The 18,167-nt window shown below is 42.6% G+C and overlaps 2 long non-coding RNA genes across 2 annotated transcripts; both read right to left on the reverse strand.

Annotated features, from left to right (window-relative positions):
- Positions 1 to 11,837: 11,837 nt before the first annotated feature.
- Positions 11,838 to 12,791, reverse strand: LOC146683752 (uncharacterized). Its single transcript, XR_014917758.1, has 2 exons — positions 12,095 to 12,791; positions 11,838 to 12,018 (listed from the first exon to the last, which is right to left on the reverse strand). It is a non-coding gene; the product is annotated as an uncharacterized LOC146683752 (long non-coding RNA).
- A 515-nt stretch (positions 12,792 to 13,306) lies between these two features.
- LOC146683753 (uncharacterized) lies at positions 13,307 to 15,790 on the reverse strand. Its single transcript, XR_014917563.1, has 4 exons — positions 15,670 to 15,790; positions 14,602 to 14,750; positions 13,737 to 13,901; positions 13,307 to 13,659 (listed from the first exon to the last, which is right to left on the reverse strand). It is a non-coding gene; the product is annotated as an uncharacterized LOC146683753 (long non-coding RNA).
- Between the last annotated feature and the right edge of the window lie 2,377 nt (positions 15,791 to 18,167).

Raw genomic sequence — 18,167 nt, forward strand, 5'->3', positions numbered from 1 at the left:
TACAGCAGTCACTTTTCTCACAGCTGACCACAAAAGTGAAGGCAGCCACCAAAGCCGTGGGTGAGTTACTTCATCGTTAAGCACAAGACGTCCTTGCAAAACGGAGAGATGGTAAAAGAGGCCTTCGTTGGAGCAGCTGACTTATTGTTCCGAGACTTTAAAAACAAACCAGAAACATGACATGACTGATGATCATTTGGAAATGTGCTTGAGGCTAGCTATCAGCAGCTACTGTTCAGACTATGTATCCCTGGCTGATTCCATTTACTGCAAGTCATCAGAGCAAGGTAATATGGGTTCATATAGTTTTGCAAGGTACATCAACATATATTGTACAAATAAAGAATACTTAATATGTTCATAAATAAATTTAGATTTTGCATTTTTATAGAAGGTACATCATTTTGGCTTGGTCATTTTATAGGTGTCTTGTACCTGTATAGGCGTCTTCATTAATCCCATGCAAACGTACACCTATCTGGAACAACCCTGACATATTACAAAACAATAATATGATAAACTTTTCAGATTGGAGTGGTAAAGGAATCAAATATTTAGAACATATACTAGAAGGAACAGAATTTATTTCATTTGACGGACTAGTTAGAAAATATGGGATCAACAAGAAAAGATTTTTAGAATATCAACAAATTAAATCCATAGTAAAAAAGAAATTTAAACCGGGTCAAGTTGAATTACAAACACCACCAAGTGTGGTTCAATTTCTTACTCTTAAAACCCCCAAATTACTATCCAAAATATACAGAATGCTTTCTAAAACAGATGAATCAATATCACTTCCTATTGCAAAATGGGAAGCGGATTTATCAGTTAACTTAGACCTAAACTTCTGGTCTCAGATTTGCTTTAAAACCTTTCATCTAATTAGAAATCCCAGTCTTCAATTAATTCAATACAAAATATTACATAGAGTGCACTATACAGGTCATCGGATGTTCAAGATGGGCTTTACGTCTACCAACAACTGCTCACACAGCCAAACCAATTCACCGGACAATTATATCCACGCTCTTTGGTTCTGTCCACCAGTTCAGAAGTTTTGGCGCGAGATATGTGAGGACTTATCAAAGTGTCTGAAATGTAACATTCCAACTTCCCCCTTAGTGTGTTTGTTGGGCAGCTTAGATAATGTCACTTCAGAAAAGAATATCGCCCATATGGTTTTCACTGCCCTATGCATAGCCAAGAAAACAGTCCTCATGAACTGGAAAAATAAAAATAATCTTAATTCTAACCAATATAGAAATTATCTATTAGATTACATTAGTCTTGATACAGCCTCTGCCACCACATCAGATCAATTGCTCTGGGCTCCTTTGATCAGCTCCATTACCTAGTGGGGGTGGGGGGTCATAGTTTGGTCCCGCCTTCACTGTTGTGATTGGTGTGGGGGTAGGGACAGGCTTAGGGCGTCGGGGGGTTCCCCGGAGGCATCTTCCTTGGGGGGCTCAACCCGGGGTAGCGGTCATGTCCGGTTAGGGGCTCTGTTGGCTCTCAGGTGACTGTTTCCTCGCGGCTGCGTGCAGCGGGGCTAGGGGAGGGTCTGTGCTGACGGACGTGGGTTACTGACCTGGTAGCCTGGCTGCCCCTGGGTGGGTCCGGGATGGGCGTGAGGTTCTGGGGGCGCTCCGTCTCTGGGCTGGGACCCGGACCGGGCCTCGGGGGCTTGGGTCCTGGTTGGTGTGTTGCCGGGGTTGTAGGCGGGTGGGTGCATGGGGGCCCAGCCCTGGAGCAGGGTGCCGCCAGTGCATCGAGCCACCTGGGGGGCTCTTCAACTGGTGGGGGGGGATTGTCACATCTTGCAGGAGCTTTCCTCTCCTCAGGAGCTCTCTCTGCAGGAGGGGGAGATACAGGAGAGGTGGAGGAAGATCTCAGCCTGGGTGTTTATTGTCTTATGTAGTCTGGAAGATGAGTGGATGGTGGGGTGGGTGCAGTTTTCTCTGTGGTGGGGTTGGGTGGACTGTCCCGGGCTCTGTGGGGCCGGGAGGCGCTGCTGCACTGGGCCCCGGTCTGGATGGGCCCGGGCCCCCTTTCCCTGGCGGGTCGCGGAGTATGGGGGTGCCTACTGGGGTCAGCGGGGGAGCTGGCCCCAGGGAGGGGTCACTTGCCCCTCCCTTCCTTCCCTCCCCATCTCCAGCTGCCTCCCTCTTCCCGCTCCATCACAACCACCCACACATGCAGGACCTTGGAGTAGGGGTATGTCACCAGGGTGCAGAGGAGGCTACCCCCCCCCCCCCCCCCCCCGTCCCCTTCTGGCTGCCTCTGCCTCAATTTTATCCCACAACTTAGACATTCACATTACTCACACTCTCATTACACATACATATATGATCTTGGGGGTGGGCACGATACACGGAATCCAAAGTACCATCAGGGTGTACACCCCACCCCTGGCGTCATTGCCCACCTCTCAATTTTAAATACACGTAGACATTGAGGGCTAGCAGGAGGGACCATGCGCTTACCTGCTGCTCTCTGGCAGGTAGCTCCATGCCCTCCTGGGTTTTAAATGCACCTTAGAACACACATGCATCAACACTACAATGAGCGGGTGGAGGGAGGTTTGGAGTCTTCTCTCACCCCCATTCTCTGCGACCTGCTGGAGCGGGGGGGCTAGGAGGAGTAGTTGGCCATTGACTGCTGTCTGGAGTGTGGGGCCTTCCTGCTGCTGCGGAGTCGGGGTGGTCTGCCTCCCCCCACCGCAGGGAAAAGGGTAACACCACCTGGGTCTGGGTGCAGTTCCCCCCTCCAGGGGCAAGGGTACCTAGACCCGGTTTGTACAGTACGCTTTGGGAGTGTGATCGTGTTTACAGCGTCTCTTTATGTCTGTCTCCACGTTGGTTGAGTGTGGAGTAAGTGCATATGAGATCATGAGGGTGGGAATGGATGTTTGTATCTGTGTGTGCCTGTATGTCTGTGTCTATATGTCAGGTTGGGTGTCAGGCGCCACCTCTCTGGGGACATCTCAGGCCCTCCAAGGTTTGGAGGCCTATCTCCCTCCACCACCACTTCCCCTGCCAGTGGCGGACTCCCTCAGACATCGGTGCGTTGGTGGTTCTTTGTGTCCGGGGATGGGCGTCCAGGTACACACCGGCTCACTCCTTGGCGGCCGCTTATCGGGGCCTGGAGCCTGGGGCTCGCTCGGGCCACTTCAGAGGTGGGGTGCCCCCGGCCTCTCGGCCTGGGGCTCGGTCACTCAGGCGCAGCTGGCTGCCGGCGGAGCTCACGGGCGCGTCACTGCAACTCCCCCTGGCTTCTGCTCCGCGGCTGCTGAGTGAGCCCTCATCTGGGACTCTCCTCAGCTCTTTCTGGGACAGTCTCAGTGATAGTTAACACTGAAGGACCAATGGTTGTAAGAGCCCCAAACAGGACAGAAAGACATAAAAACTCTAACAAAGATGATGACGGTTTTAGTTTGTCCATTATTGTAAGTCATTTGATGTAATTGGAGAGAATGTGGTAAATAGCTCAGGGCACTGAAGGCCATATTTGTAAGGAGACCTTTAGAATATTTTGGATATCTCAAGCCCATTACCTTATTTTACACAGTGACTGAGACATAGATTACAGTCATCATCCAAGACTATCAAAACAAGCTGAGCTAAAGGAGAAACAATGTGGTTCATAGTATCAAATAATACCCTGGGATTAATATTCCTACAGTGTATAAAATTTTTGAAATCAGCTGAAGCCTTTAAAACATTCTCTAGGGACAACCAAACCTGTGGTCTTCAATGGACGATCTGATATCCTCGTGTTGGTGTTGTTCCCTCGTCATCATAAATAATGTTGTTCCAGATTCAACATTGCAAGTGACCAATCACCTTCTCCTGACATCATCCGCGACCTCAAAAAAAACAAACGCCTTCAAAAAATCGACTTCACTTGCGAGAAGAGAACCTACCTCTGTAAGGACAATATGTATAATGCTTACCGTTTATTAAAGAAAAGTATCCTGAAATTCAAAGAATTCAAGTTCCTGGATTGGTGGACAGAAGCGGTTTCTCTTCTCGCAAGTGAAGTCGATTTTTTTAAGGAGGTATTTTTCAAAGGCACAAACGGGGGACGTCACAACAATGTGATTGGTCACTTGCAATGTTGAACGTGGAACAACATTTATTATGATGATGTGGGAACAACACCGACACGAGGATATCAGATCATCCGGTCTTTCAATAGTTGTTCTCTTTTTTAATAAGGAGATCAACGGCTTTGACTGTAATCTTTAAAGAACTCCTTAAAGAAAAATGGAGGTATGCCAGTAGTGTTTGTGCTCAAGCAGTAGAAATGGAATCCCATTATGAGTGTCATTTATCATGGATGCAGGAGGACAACACTGGAAAAATACGAGTGATAAAAAATGTAAAGGAAGCATGTTTAAGTGAGAACCTTGTGTTGTCACTTAAATTGCGTTGATCAAGAGCAATAGTCCTAACTCATTACATTCTTTTAATCAGCATGAATGTGCTGTTTTCTAAAGTTTGTCTTGTGTAGATGAGTTAGTAACACAATCAGATGTCTTATCATGCCTTTTGATCCTTTCATCTGCCAATTACCAACCATTTCATTTTGCACAAATCTGGCCAACTCTTACAAGTTTGTGTGTTTTGTGCCATCTTTTCAACTGTCCACCTCTCGATACACTGTGTTTGGGAACTAAAAGAGAAATCATTTCCTTTTAACTGAAACCTGATTCTAAAGTACAATTTCACTAACTTATCTACACAAGGCATTTTATAGCGTGTGTGAGTGTGAAACATGAAGCTTACTTAATAATGATGGTGAGAAGCCACAACAACACCCTCCAGGAGCCAGAGGCACATAGAGAAAAACCTAGGAGACCCAGACGCAGCAGAGTGCTGAAGATCCAAGGGTACACAGCGCAATGACAAGTGTGTGTCCGCCCCAGCAGAAGAGGGAGGGAGGAAGGTGAGCCTCAGATGGAGCCCTCACAACAAAGAGCAAGAGACTTATAGGCAACCCAGAGGCAACGGGCAACTGACCCCACCAGGCACCTGTCACCCCTGCAAGAATTGTGAATGGACCTCAGGGCCGTTTCGTCTATTGATGAAAGATCACTCTGCATACAAAGCAAATGTCTCTCCTGGAGACTCCTGCTTGGCTCTACAATATGGGACAGATCTTTTCTTTTTTTGCACTTTTATAACTGTGGGTAGATTTCACTATCGGTAAGGGTTTTGAATAGCAAAGTGACTTGAGTTGATTTTCCCTATTTTAAGCTGGTTACTTGGAAATAATGTGTGGTCTACTTCCGAACCTGAGATGAAGGGAGAACAAAATCATCAACTTCTGCCTACAGGGTCGAGATGCAGTACACGAGAAAACAAACTCTGTATATATAAACTTTTGAATGTGCTGCAAGTTTCCAAGGAGAAAGTGGTGGAATGTTAAATGCAATAATTTTTAGAAGTGCTGCAGACCTGACTCTAACTTTCTGGTTTTGTGCACCCCCACCCCCCTTACTTGAACACAGGAACACCACAGATGTAACAAGGTTGAATAAAACACTCAAAATTCAATGAAAGAAGTGATCATCACTTTTATATGTTCAAGTGCTCAGCTCACAGCTGAGCAGTGAGATTTAAAGTACATGGCTGATTGGCCTGAAGAAGGCGGGCAGAAAGATGACTAGACCAATGAACCTGACAGAATGGGAAAGTGGAAGTGATGTAAGCTTATATTAGCCACCAAACATCTGTGAAGCAGCCAGATGTGTGCTTACAGATCTTCTTTAATGAAATGAATAATAATAATAAATTTAACTCATAATAAGAAGTGTACTTCAATGCTGTTTCACTGGACACTTTTTTTTCTTTGTCTTTTTCAAAGTATAATGCAGAAGAGTGAAGAAAGACGATGGGTCATTCCATTTAATGTCAAACAAATTTGAAAACAGTAGTTCCCACTTGACCCTTCACAGTCCTGAAAGACAGAATTTTTCTCTTGTAAATCATAGGAAAACATACAAAACATCCAGGGTACAAATGTTTGTTTCTATTAATTTTAGTTTTGTATTATATTGGTGTAGGTTTTCTACTAAAACTGTAACAGATTTATTCTCAAAAGTCATGTTGAACATTTTTTCCATATTATGATGTTTGGAATAGATATAAAATCAATATTATTGTAGCTTTAAATACAGGTTAAATGTTGTCATCAGCCCTTAAATTTTCATGTGTACATTTCCTGTAATTGTGAAGTCATTATGCTTATATTAATCAAAAATGTGGGGAAAATAAGGTGAATTTAAAAGGTGCCAAATTTCTCAAGCCCATCAAAGTTATTTTAGTTATGCATGTTCTAATTAGTCTTTATTTATATTTTAATTATTTTTAGTTGATAGTTTTTAAAAATTTGACAATGTTTATCATTTTTAAATATAATAATTGGCATGGAGGTGGGGGTAGAATTATCACAGGCAATATTTAAGAGAATAGGTATTACAATACACAAAGTCAGTTGACTCACAGACGTGTAGACATCAGTGGGCTTGAAGACAACTCTTAATAACTACCTTATCATGGAGGCTTTGTATCTATGAAATAACAAACACATTTGCTATGATTAATACATATGTGTGAAGAATTTGAAAGTCAAACACTCATTGTGTGCAGGAGAAGGCTAGAAACAATACCTGGTTACATTTGACTCTTTCCCATTGATCAAACAAATTATACAGACTGAGAAAGATTAAATATAAATTAATAAAGATAAAGCAATGCAATAGTCAGAAAACACCTAAAATAACCTTTCATTTAAAACCTTTTGCTGGGTTGTAATTCAATTGCATTTGTAGCTCCCTCGTTGATAGATTCCAAATCTATAATCTATATACAAATATAAGGAAACCCTTAGAAACTACTGTTTCTGCCCTCTTCAAGTGTTAGACAATATCTCCCCCTCTCTCTCTCTCTCTCTCTCTCTCTCTCACACGCACACACACACACACACACACACACACACACACACACACACACACACACACACACACACACACACACACACACACAGAGTTTGAATTGAAAAGGCACCTTCTCAGTTGTGTATGTGTTTGAAGCTACAATACACATTGTGGAATCAGCTCTTTAGCCTACCAGCCACAGAGGTTGCAGACCAAGCTCCCCTCTGCTCTGCAGCATGAAATCCCTGGCTGTAGAGGGGGATTTGGCTTCTTGGTCTAAAGCCAAGCAGGGAATTGCATGACTGGCCATCACTTGCAGCTGCACCTGAACCTGGGATGTTTCCCCTCTTATCTGCCCCTCACCATCATGCTGCTGCAGCTCCTACCTCATGGTGCATAAGCAATATTTCCACCGGTGTCCTCCTCAAACCCTCCCCAGAGATTTATCTGGCTGTTGAAGTAGAAAATGAATATTTTACAGTTCACTTGCTTGATCAATTACCTACAAGCTGTTGCTGTATTTTTTGGCTGATCTCAGAAAAGGCTTGTAGGTAGTGATAGAACAGGCCATAGAGAGCCTTCTACTCTTTCATAACAACACCACCATTAAAATAAAGAGCAGTGGAGCTGTGCATGGTGGGCTATTTCATTTTGTATGTATGTAGCCCTGGAATTGTTGCAAAACAAATTACAGCTTGTGATGATAATTAGGGCAAGCTAATTTCCAGAGGTTACAGACATACCTGGTTGATTAAAAATTTCCAAATGGTTTTTGGTTCAGTTCCAGTTGAGTACTTAGTAAATAATTATGTGTTCAATCTTCAATAATTAAAATATATCTGCATTTGTCACTTGGTGTTCGCTCGCTCTGTGGTAGAGTATCACTTCCTGTTCCTAAGAGTAGCTTATTTGCTTAGCAATTTAATTAAAAACTTTTAAATACATTCTTTTTTCATAGTATAATCTTCACGTGCTTCATCCGAAGCACACATTCTGTGTACTCACTACCTAGGGTTGCCAACTCCCTGAAAAATAAATAAGGGACACCTCGTGGCCAGGGCCGGGCAACCTAGTTGTCTTCACCCTTCCCATTGTGGTAGCTCTTTTTTGTGTGTGTGAAATTATTTTTTAACCATTTGACTTGAATTTGATTTAAGCAGATGCATATTCTTTGTGATATGACCATATGGGAAACAAATGATCATTTAGCTATTTATTTTTAGCTCAAAATGACAACATTAACACAGTAAAACAGGTCTCTTTCTTAAACAGAAGCCTGTCATGCTTAACTTTTGAGAATATAAGTAAATCTTTCTTTAAAAGAACTCTGTCCTGCTTAACTTAAAATTATATAAATTAATAGAAAGCAATAGAACGAAAAATATTCTTGTAACAGTGCACATTTAGTGCATTTAGTACAGTTGGCTTCAGTTGAGGTATTATTTCAGCTTTTCTAAAGCTAATCAGCTGCTGCTGTTTGTAAACCCACTTGTTCCCATGATTACGCATCTTAACTCATCATCATTATTCATCTATGTATTACTTTTATGTATTAGTGATCTATTTGTTGTAATCATCTATCCTTGGAGTTGTTTATTACACATAATAAATTATATTATCACACTTCTGGCCACATAGCACTGATATTCACTGCACATGCCCATATTAACCTTAACCAGAGGGTTTAAAAAACAAACCAGTGTTTACATACCATATCTGCTTCTGCCGTGGCCTGGTGGACAAGAAATTGGTTAAGGGTTCCCCGAGCTTTCACGCCCCTCATGTTCTTCATGTGCCCACCATTAGAAGCATGCCTATGGAAAAAGTGCGCCGGCACACAGTGCAGTGCGCTTTATAGGTGTTATGGTGACCTTTTCCAGCCAGGTGTTTCCCTTTTCCCATTCCTCCCTGTGCTTTTGCAGCCTTTTTTTCTTTCTCTGAGCGAACAAACATTGCTGCTCTAATGCTGGGCTCACACTGTGCGATCTTTGGTCCATTTTGAGACGATTTTTGAGTCATGCGACTGATTTGGTGATCGCCCCGATTTTGGCCTTCATCGTGCATCGTGTAGTATACGTGGGGTAACGAGAAGCGATTAACACCTCGAGCAGCTCCCGATCATCAATCGCTCGTGAGCCGCTCACACTGCTCACGCGCAAACACGTAAACGTCGGTGAAAAAGACGGAGCAGCACGGCTGTGCAGCGTGTGATCTGGACACAAGCGATGGAGGCACAACTTGTAGAACTTTGGAAAGCTCATCCGAGCCTTTTCGATGTGGCATCACAAAATTATCACAACCACAACAACCGTTAAAATAGTTGGATTTACACTGCTGCTCATTCACAGCTGCCTGATCAATGTTTTTCATTAGCAATTTAGCAAAGTTGATGGTGGTGGTTTGTGTGTCTGTGTGAGTGAAAGACAGAGCGACAGATTTTCTGTTATAACCTTCATGTTATCGGGTCGCATCGGGTGGTATAGTGTGAGACCTGCATCGTGACCTACCAACTTCTAACCCCTGCGAGTCAATCGTGCAGTTTGAGCAGGAGCTGAATAACGTGACTGAAAAAATCGCACAGTGTCTGCCCAGCTTTAGGTGTACTGTCGTCCGAGACTTGCACCGCAGTGTCGGCGTTTGTTTCCCTGTTGGCCATGCTTCTTGTTGTGGTCATCTGTTGTCTTCCGGTATTTTCTCCGCAAGCGACCTTTCCTCGACCAATGAGATGAGCGGTAATCTGAATTGTCATAAGTGTGCTGTCAGCTCATTGGTCACAAAGCAGGAGAGGGGCTGGGAATTATGTTTTCAAACAAAGCGTTAATTCCATAAACATTTATAGACTACTTTTGATTCTCACTGTATTACGGGACAAAGTGCGTCCCTTATTAGCTCAATACGGGACGTGTACTTTTGTTTCTAAATACGGGACAATTCCGTTTTTTAAGGGACGGTTGGCAACCCTATCACTACCTAATTTATAGCCAAAGTATTCACTCACTGTCTCTGTACTGTTTTGCTAGCTTAGCTTAGCTCGTAGCCGACTCGTTAGCACCATGGCTACTTCACCTGTCCCTCCTGCACTTTCTTGCTCATTGTGTCAGATGTTTAGTTACTCCTCGGCCTCCTTTAGCAGTAATGATATCTGTAACAAATGTAGCATATTTGCAGCTCTGAATTGGAGACTCGGCTTCGCACCCTTCATTCACCCGTAGCTAGCCAGGCCCCTGTAGCTGGTGCAGCCGAAGATAGTGTAGGCCCCGCTAGCTGTTCCCCGGCAGACCCCAAGCAACTAGGGAAAGAGGGCGGCTGGGTGACGGTGAGGAGGAAGCAAAGTACACCACCAACCTGTTCATGTGTCTAACCGTTTTTCCCCACTCGGCGACACACCTGTCGGGGGTCAAACTCTGGTAATTGGTGATTCTGTTCTCAGACATTTTAAGCTAGAGACACCGGCAACCATAGTCAATTGTCTTCCAGGGGCCAGAGCAGGCGACATTGAAGGAAATTTAAAACTGCTGGCTAAGGGTAAACGTAAATACAGTAAAATCATAATTCATGTCGGCAGTAATGACACCCAGTTACGCCAATCGGAGGTCACTAAAATCAATATTGAATCAGTGTGTAACTTTGCCAAAACAATGTGGAACTCTGTAGTTTTCTCTGGTCCCCTCCCCAATCAGACCAGGAGCGACATGTTTAGCCGCATGTTCTCCTTAAATTGCTGGCTGTCTGAGTGGTGTCCCAGAAACGATGTGGGCTTCATAGATAATTGGCAAACCTTCTGGAAGAAACCTGGTCTTGTTAGGAGAGACGGCATCCATCCCACTTTGGATGGAGCAGCTCTCATTTCTAGAAATATGGACAAATTTATTAAACCCCCCAAAATATGACTATCCAGAGTTGGGACCAGGAAGCAGAGTTGCAGTCTTACACGCCTCTCTGCAGCTTCTCTCCTCCTGCTACCCCCCCCCCCCTCCCAAAAAAACCCATCTCCATAGAGACTGTGTCAGCTCCCAAAAAGACAAAAAACAAACTAAGAACCAGCAATAAACAACTTAAACATAAACAATCACAAAGAAAGAACAATACAGTATCCACATCTGAACCAAAGAGTAAAACAGTGAAATGTGGATTATTAAATATTAGGTCTCTCTCCTCCAAGTCTCTGTTAGTACATGACTTAATAATTGATCAACAAATCGATTTACTCTGCCTTACAGAAACCTGGTTGCAGCAGGATGATTATGTTAGTTTAAATGAATCAACACCCCCGAGTCATTCTAACTACCAGAAATCTCGAAGCACAGGCCAAAGGGGCGGTGTGGCAGCAATTTTTCACACCAGCCTATTAATTAACGAAAGACCAAGACGAAGGAGCTTGCAAAGAAAAGCGTCTGGACTTCTTTAAGTTACTTGAAGATGTTTCACCTCTCATCCGAGAAGAGGTGAAACGTCTTCAAGTAACTTAAAGAAGTCCAGACGCTTTTCTTTGCAAGCTCCTTTGACTACGATGACCTGGATGACTGAGAACCTTCACAGACAGAAAGACCAAGACAGACTTTTAATTCATTTGAAAGCCTGATGCTTAGCCTTGTTCAAGTCTAATTGTCCCAAATAAGTGGCTTTCTCCTGAGCCCATTTTAATTTTGGAGAAACTCACTTTGCAACCGTTCACAACAACATGTTGTGTAGTTCTGTCTATTCAACGTTTGGATCTGCTTAGATGACAGAAAAATTATCAAACAAAACTTTCAGTGTACCATGAGAGTAACAAAATAAAAATAAAATAAAGGAAATAAAGGAAAGCAAAGGAAAGAAAGGCCTTGTTAATTCTCTGTCACGGTCTGGAGGGCAGACCATGGGGGATGTAGGAGAAAGGACCCAAAATGCAGACTTAATGGAATGAACAGTGGGTTTATTTACAGTGAGGTAATTGTACACCACACATTAAATCTCCAAAAGTGCTCCCTCGACTCCCGTGACGTGTCTTCTCCCAAGTGCTGGTATCCCGTGCTCTCTGCCCCTGTGCCTTCACACACCCCGTGTGTCTTGCAGTCCTGTGTTCCGCTGTCCTCCTGAGGAAAAACAACAGACAGCCGTTATGGCACCAGCTCCAGCAGGCATACACTGAACAGCACTTTAAACACTGACATGGAGTCTAACTCAAGGATCCTGCGCCGGAGGAAGCTCCATCGCTCTGTTAAGTAGCGCCCCCGACGGGCCTGATCAGAGGCAGGTGTGTGGGAACCTAGGCATGACCAGCAGCTGGCAGGGCCACGCCCATCAGGCCTGCAGGTGGCTGTCCTTCATCCTCCAGCCTCACACACACACACACACACACACACACACACACACACACACACACACCAGCATGGAACACAAGAGCACAGTGCAGCAAACATACATCCAATACACTAATAACAATAAAGGTCCACACTGTTCACGAACCCCGAGTCCCCGGAACCGGGTCCGTGACATTCACGACACGTGTTCTTCAATTCAGGGGGATAAATCATACCAAACCCAATCCGGTTGTTCAGTCTGATGTCACTAGCCGTGTCTGGGTCTAAACTCCGCTGCAGGTCCATATATCAAACGATCACCATGGCATTACTGAGAGTTGAAAAACTGTCTAAAGTCTTTCATCTTTAATAAAATGATCAGCGTTCTGCTCTACCAGGTATAACAATTGAGTTTAACATCCAGGCATCCACACTCAGAAAAATAAAGGTGCCAACTGGAACCAAAAGTGGTTCTTTAGACTGATGCCATAGAAGAACCTTTTTTGGTGCCACAAAGAACCTTTCAAACAATGGTTCTTTGAAGAACCATTTCTTTCAGTGGTTCATTGAAGAACCTTTAAAGGTGCCCCAAAGAACCATCAAGAAATGGTTCTTTGGGGCACCTTTAATGGTTTTTCAAAGAACCTTTTTAAAAATGGTTCTTTAAAGAACCATTTTTAAAAAGGTCCTTCAAATGGTTCTTTAAAAGAACCATTTTAAAGAACCTTTTTTGAGTGGTTCTTTAAAAAACCATTTTAAATCTTTCAAAATAAAATGCATCATAAATTGAATTTGAGTAGGGTAAAATAAATACGAGCACAGCATAGACATATATTAATGGTTTATTGTCATTTTGTAGTATACCAAAAGACAAAAAGGCATTTTAACCCTCAGCACAACATCACTACTAATACATGTCACATATTAGTGTTTTAAACAGTAATAATTAAATATATTTGCTATACTATAAATAAATATATATAAATACTATAGCTACAGATAACACAACAAATAATACATGTATTGTTTAATTAATAAAACATCAAAAAGTGATAAAACACATTAGAAATAGCAATAGCTTCATAACAGACCAATAAATCAACCATTTTCATCAGCAGATGTTTGCATGTTCAGTAAAAACATTTCAACCAGTTTATGATTAAAATGATCAATGAACTTCAGCCTTACGTTATGTAATGTACGTTTCATGTTGTACTCATGGTCCTTTGTTAGTCCAGTTTAGGACAATGTCTCTGACGTATGTATCATATCAAATATGTCATATCAAAACAAGCCCACACCTGCACTTGTTTCAGTTTTTCACTGGTGTTTCCTGTCAGCTGGTCAACCTCTCAGGCGGACATCCATATCAGCCAACCAAACGACAAGTTCCTCCCTTTGTGCTTCAAATCCCTCCCACTCTGAGACAAGGAGCTGAAAGAGAGAGAAAAGAGTCAATTATAAAGAAGAGAGAAAAGTGAAACCCCCCTCAGAAGGTCTGACTCGCATACCTGCAGTTGACCTGTGATGGACTCCAGTTTGGCGTTCACGTCATCCCTCGCCGATGCCAGCAGCCGAGTCTGCAGGGTGCCCTGGAAGAGCTGAGTTAATGTTCGACTCCTCCTGGTCAAGCTCTCCAGCTGGATGAGCCGAGGTCTCCCCTCTCACCGCTGCCTCTGAACACAGAAACACAAATTGCATCTGAAGCAGGAGGTGCAGGTTTTTTTTGCTATTCTTTTCTAAATCCAGGCTAGATCACGTGGAGGTATTTGGAAAACTTTTTTGGCCAGTGGACGACTGTTGTCTTGCAGAAAGTCAAATCAAACATATGCGATACACAATCAATTCACAAGAACACATTATAAAAAATAAGTCCAGTTTTTGCCTGATTTCAAGTGAAATCTGCATCAAAACAGGGTGACAGAAGTAAAACGAGTGCACAAAGCCTCACTGTGTACAAGCCTGCTTTACAGTTCTCCTCTATGCAGACGACTTTCCTGTTTTCAAGGCACAATTTGGATCTGCTGTACGAATCTTATGGATACACACTAAATGAAACAATAGTGTGCATGACTCCAGATTCTGATCCCTCATCCTAATATGGTCCCAACATAGCAACAGCAATAAAGCAAATGTTGAGGCTTCAAAATACAAAGTCCATAAACCAATGGCTGACATGGGTGTCATCATAAGGGTGATAAATATACAGATTTCACTCTGTCTTAGAGATTTGATGTTCATTTACCTGCAGATGCACTATACGTACCTGCTCCATGGTTTTTCACAACATTTTGCACATCACTATTTAATACAGGAAGTAGGCGAACTAAAACAAGTCATCTTTCTTTGTGAGAGGACCATATTAATGAAACAAACCTCAATGACATGATAGGGATCCCTAAAGATGCTCCTGCTGCTTCTCTTCCTCCTCATCCTAAGCTTCCTTCTCCTTGTCCTCGCCTTCCATCCAATTGTAATTCAACCTAATTGTGTTTCTGCCCCTCCTCTTCCTCATTTTGTTGGCGCTGTGAACACAATTAATGTGAATCTGGATTAATTTGTGCAAACAAGAAAAATCTACAGCTTTTTGGTCAGAGGTGCTCTTGTGATTTACGCCGGGTAGAGTAGATTTATGTGTTGATGCTGCCTGCTTCAGCTCTGGCTGCTGAGTGATATTTACACCCTGGCTGGATTACAAACTTTAACCATGTGCTGAACTTTGGCCCAGCGTTGATACCTCTTGTTAGTATAACGACCTCTTCTTAGCTTGTATGTATGATGGTGGATAAATGAAATATACAAAAAAATTAACTATACTACAAAAGAACATCTATCTTGGAAACATCAAATGACCGGAGCATAACTTGTCAACTAGTCCGAAAATAAGTTATACAGGAACAGTCAAAGACACACCTTCTCATGTCACATTTCTATTCATTTCTATATAATTTGATTAGACAATAAAGAGTTATCTAATCTAATTATTCATTCAAAACTCTTATGCATAGCTGCATTTTATACAGCTCATACAGAATTCAAAGTACAGGTTCATGTGAGTATTTAATGTACGGCTCAGATCTACAGAATTTCAGAGTTTCTAGAGCAGACACAGAGCTCACGTCACAACAGGCTTCAGGCGCCATTTTAGTGACTTTAACAATATATTACATTTTAATTTCGGTCTAGCTGACATTAGGTTATGTATGCAGCATGCAATTGAACCACATATTTTAGAAGCCAAAGGTTGAAATTAGCTGGGAGCAGCTTCACTTAATTATAACAGTGGTTTTGTTAGGAAAACAGTTTCTGTATACCGGATACTAAATTGCGCTGACCTCAACGGCACGTATCTAGCTAATCGCTACTGTTAGCACATTAACAGCAAGCTACAATGACGAGTAACAAAAACAAAACAGTAATAAGGTTTTAATGGAAATGTTTTACCTTTTCCAACAGTCCCAGAATCCACAGCTTCAAAGTCCAGCAGGTACTGAAGACTGTTATCCGTTTCGCTGTCACCGTCCGTGAGAAAGTGTTTTTTTTTCCCCGAAAGGTCAAGGCCCGCCGCTCGCGCACTCTGTCTGCGCATGCGCATCCCAACAACTGACCCTCTCCATCCGCTCCCGGGAGGTTATAGTATGACGTGTTCTGACGTCACTCTCTCTCTCCCTGTCATTTATTTGGCTCGAAACACATATTAACAAATTGCTCAGTGATGAAGAACTACTCAGATCATTTACCTAAGCAGTGCGCTTTGTCAAAACGAAGTGTGTTCATCAGGCCCGGCCCTAACCAATCTGGCGCCCTAGGCAAGATTTTAGGTGGCGCCCCCCCTACATCGGCAGTGTAGTGTATGTACTCACAAGAAACCGAATAGCTTTGTCTTTGACCTTTTTTTTTTACTTAAAGAAAGCAAATTCACAATCAGAATAATTAACAAGATAAAAAAATATATGAATAAATAAATGAATACAAAAAATAAAAAATGAATATATGAAATACAATAAATTTTACATATATAAACACAATAAAACGTGTCAACAAGTTGGACAAAATAAATTAAAAATACAATATAAATAAGGCACTGCACAAAACAAGATATTAAATAAACCAGTATGACTTTAACAACTATATTACAAAAAAGGGGATACTACAGAGTTCTCTAGTTGTGCTTTTTAATACTGCATTAACTAGAATGACTTACAAATTACTGTACACCACCCCCTCATCAACCTCACATCACCTGCTACAGCCTTACTCTCCTAGTCTTTCTCGCAGCAAAGTCATCTACAACATCATCATATGACAACTGATTTTAGACCACATGATTTATGCTTATGATGGAAAGTCCACTGAGACGTTCTTGCATCATAGTAGATCTCAGGTAGGTTTTAATGAGTTTGAGCTTAGAGAAGCTTCTTTCAGCAGCAGCCACTGTAACAGGAAGAGTGGCAAAGATTCTCAGAGCAACCCACATGTTGGGGTAAATTTCTGCCAGCTTCTTCTCATGCAGGAAGGTCAAGAGTTCCATGTTTGTCATGTTCTTTGATGGCAATGGTGGGAAATTCTGCATTTCCATTGCAAGTTCTGTGCCATTAATGTCCGGCTGGCTGTCATGGGTCAGAGTAGTACTCAGTGTTTGGCACTGCTGTAGCAGCTCTTCTTTTTGTAAGTTGTGGAAATTGAGGAGTACTCCGAACTTGTCATTCACCTCTCCAAGGTTCTGAAATCTCTCATCAAGTGAAGAGATGGCTGTATCCACTACCACATTAAAAAATGTGGTTTCCATTTTTTTAAGTGCATCTTGTATGGGCTCATCTGGAGACTCATAACCGAAGTGCCTTTTGGTGGTTCTCAATCGCTTTTGTTTGAGTTCAGCCTCCACATTCATTTCTTCACACATCTCCTTTGCCGTTGTCTGTGCATCAGAAAATCCAGTGTTTCTGTAGCTGGTGAGGGAATCTTTGGTTTTCTTCAGCAAGTCGACAGCCACATCTAGCTGCATGGAGGGCGACTGCATGAGTTTACTCACATACTGGATCTTGCTGAGAATGTCATACCAGATGGCTGTACAAATGCAAAAACGATAGGATCCAATCTCCTCAGCCAAAGACTGGGCTTCAACTCTGACCACAGGGTCTGTAGCTGTTTCCCTCACCTCCACCTCTCTGACTTGCCGAGCCTGATATCTGACTGCCTCAATGCTTTTTATCCTGCTTTCCCATCTGGTCTCAGCCCATGATTTCAAGGTGGTTTTCACATGTTTCAGGAGAACACCCCACCTATGGGTGGAGGCTGAGAAGAGCTTGAATAATTTTGCTAAATGCCCAAAGTAGCCAAGGGCATCTGGTGAGCTTTTTGCAGCATCAGCTACTACCAGATTTAAAGTGTGGGCACCACATGGGACCAAAAAAGCTCTTGAGTTTAGCTGAAGCAACCTTGCCTGAACACCTTTATTTTTTCCCTTCATGTTGGCCCCATTGTCATAGGACTGTCCTCTGCAGTCTTCAAAAGGAATGTTAAGCTCCTCTATCCGTTTTAGCATGAGAGTTGACAAATGATCTCCTGTTGATTCCTCTGCAACAAGAAAGCCCAGGAAATGCTCTTTAACTTGTGGTATGTCTTCTTGTGACACTATCCTGACTATGACAGAGAGCTGTTCCTTATGACTCAGATCAGGTGTGCAATCTAAAATGATGGAGAAATACTTTGATGTTTTGATATCTTCCACAATGCGTTTTATTATTCTTGAACTGATGGTGTCAATCAGTTCATTTTGGATTGTTTTTCCCAGATAATGTATGTGACTGCTAGCTCCACTTTCTACTCTACTGACATGCTGCTTCATCACTGGATCAAATTTGGCCATAAGCTCCACTTCTTTCAGAAAATTGCCATTGTCTGGTTTATTTAATGTGTCTGTGGACCCCCTGAAAGCCATG

This window comes from Copadichromis virginalis, linkage group LG22 (genome assembly GCF_057382275.1).
Source record: "Copadichromis virginalis isolate Kocher_CV1m ecotype Utaka linkage group LG22, C_Virginalis_male_GT1.1, whole genome shotgun sequence".
NCBI classification, from domain to species: domain Eukaryota; kingdom Metazoa; phylum Chordata; class Actinopteri; order Cichliformes; family Cichlidae; genus Copadichromis; species Copadichromis virginalis.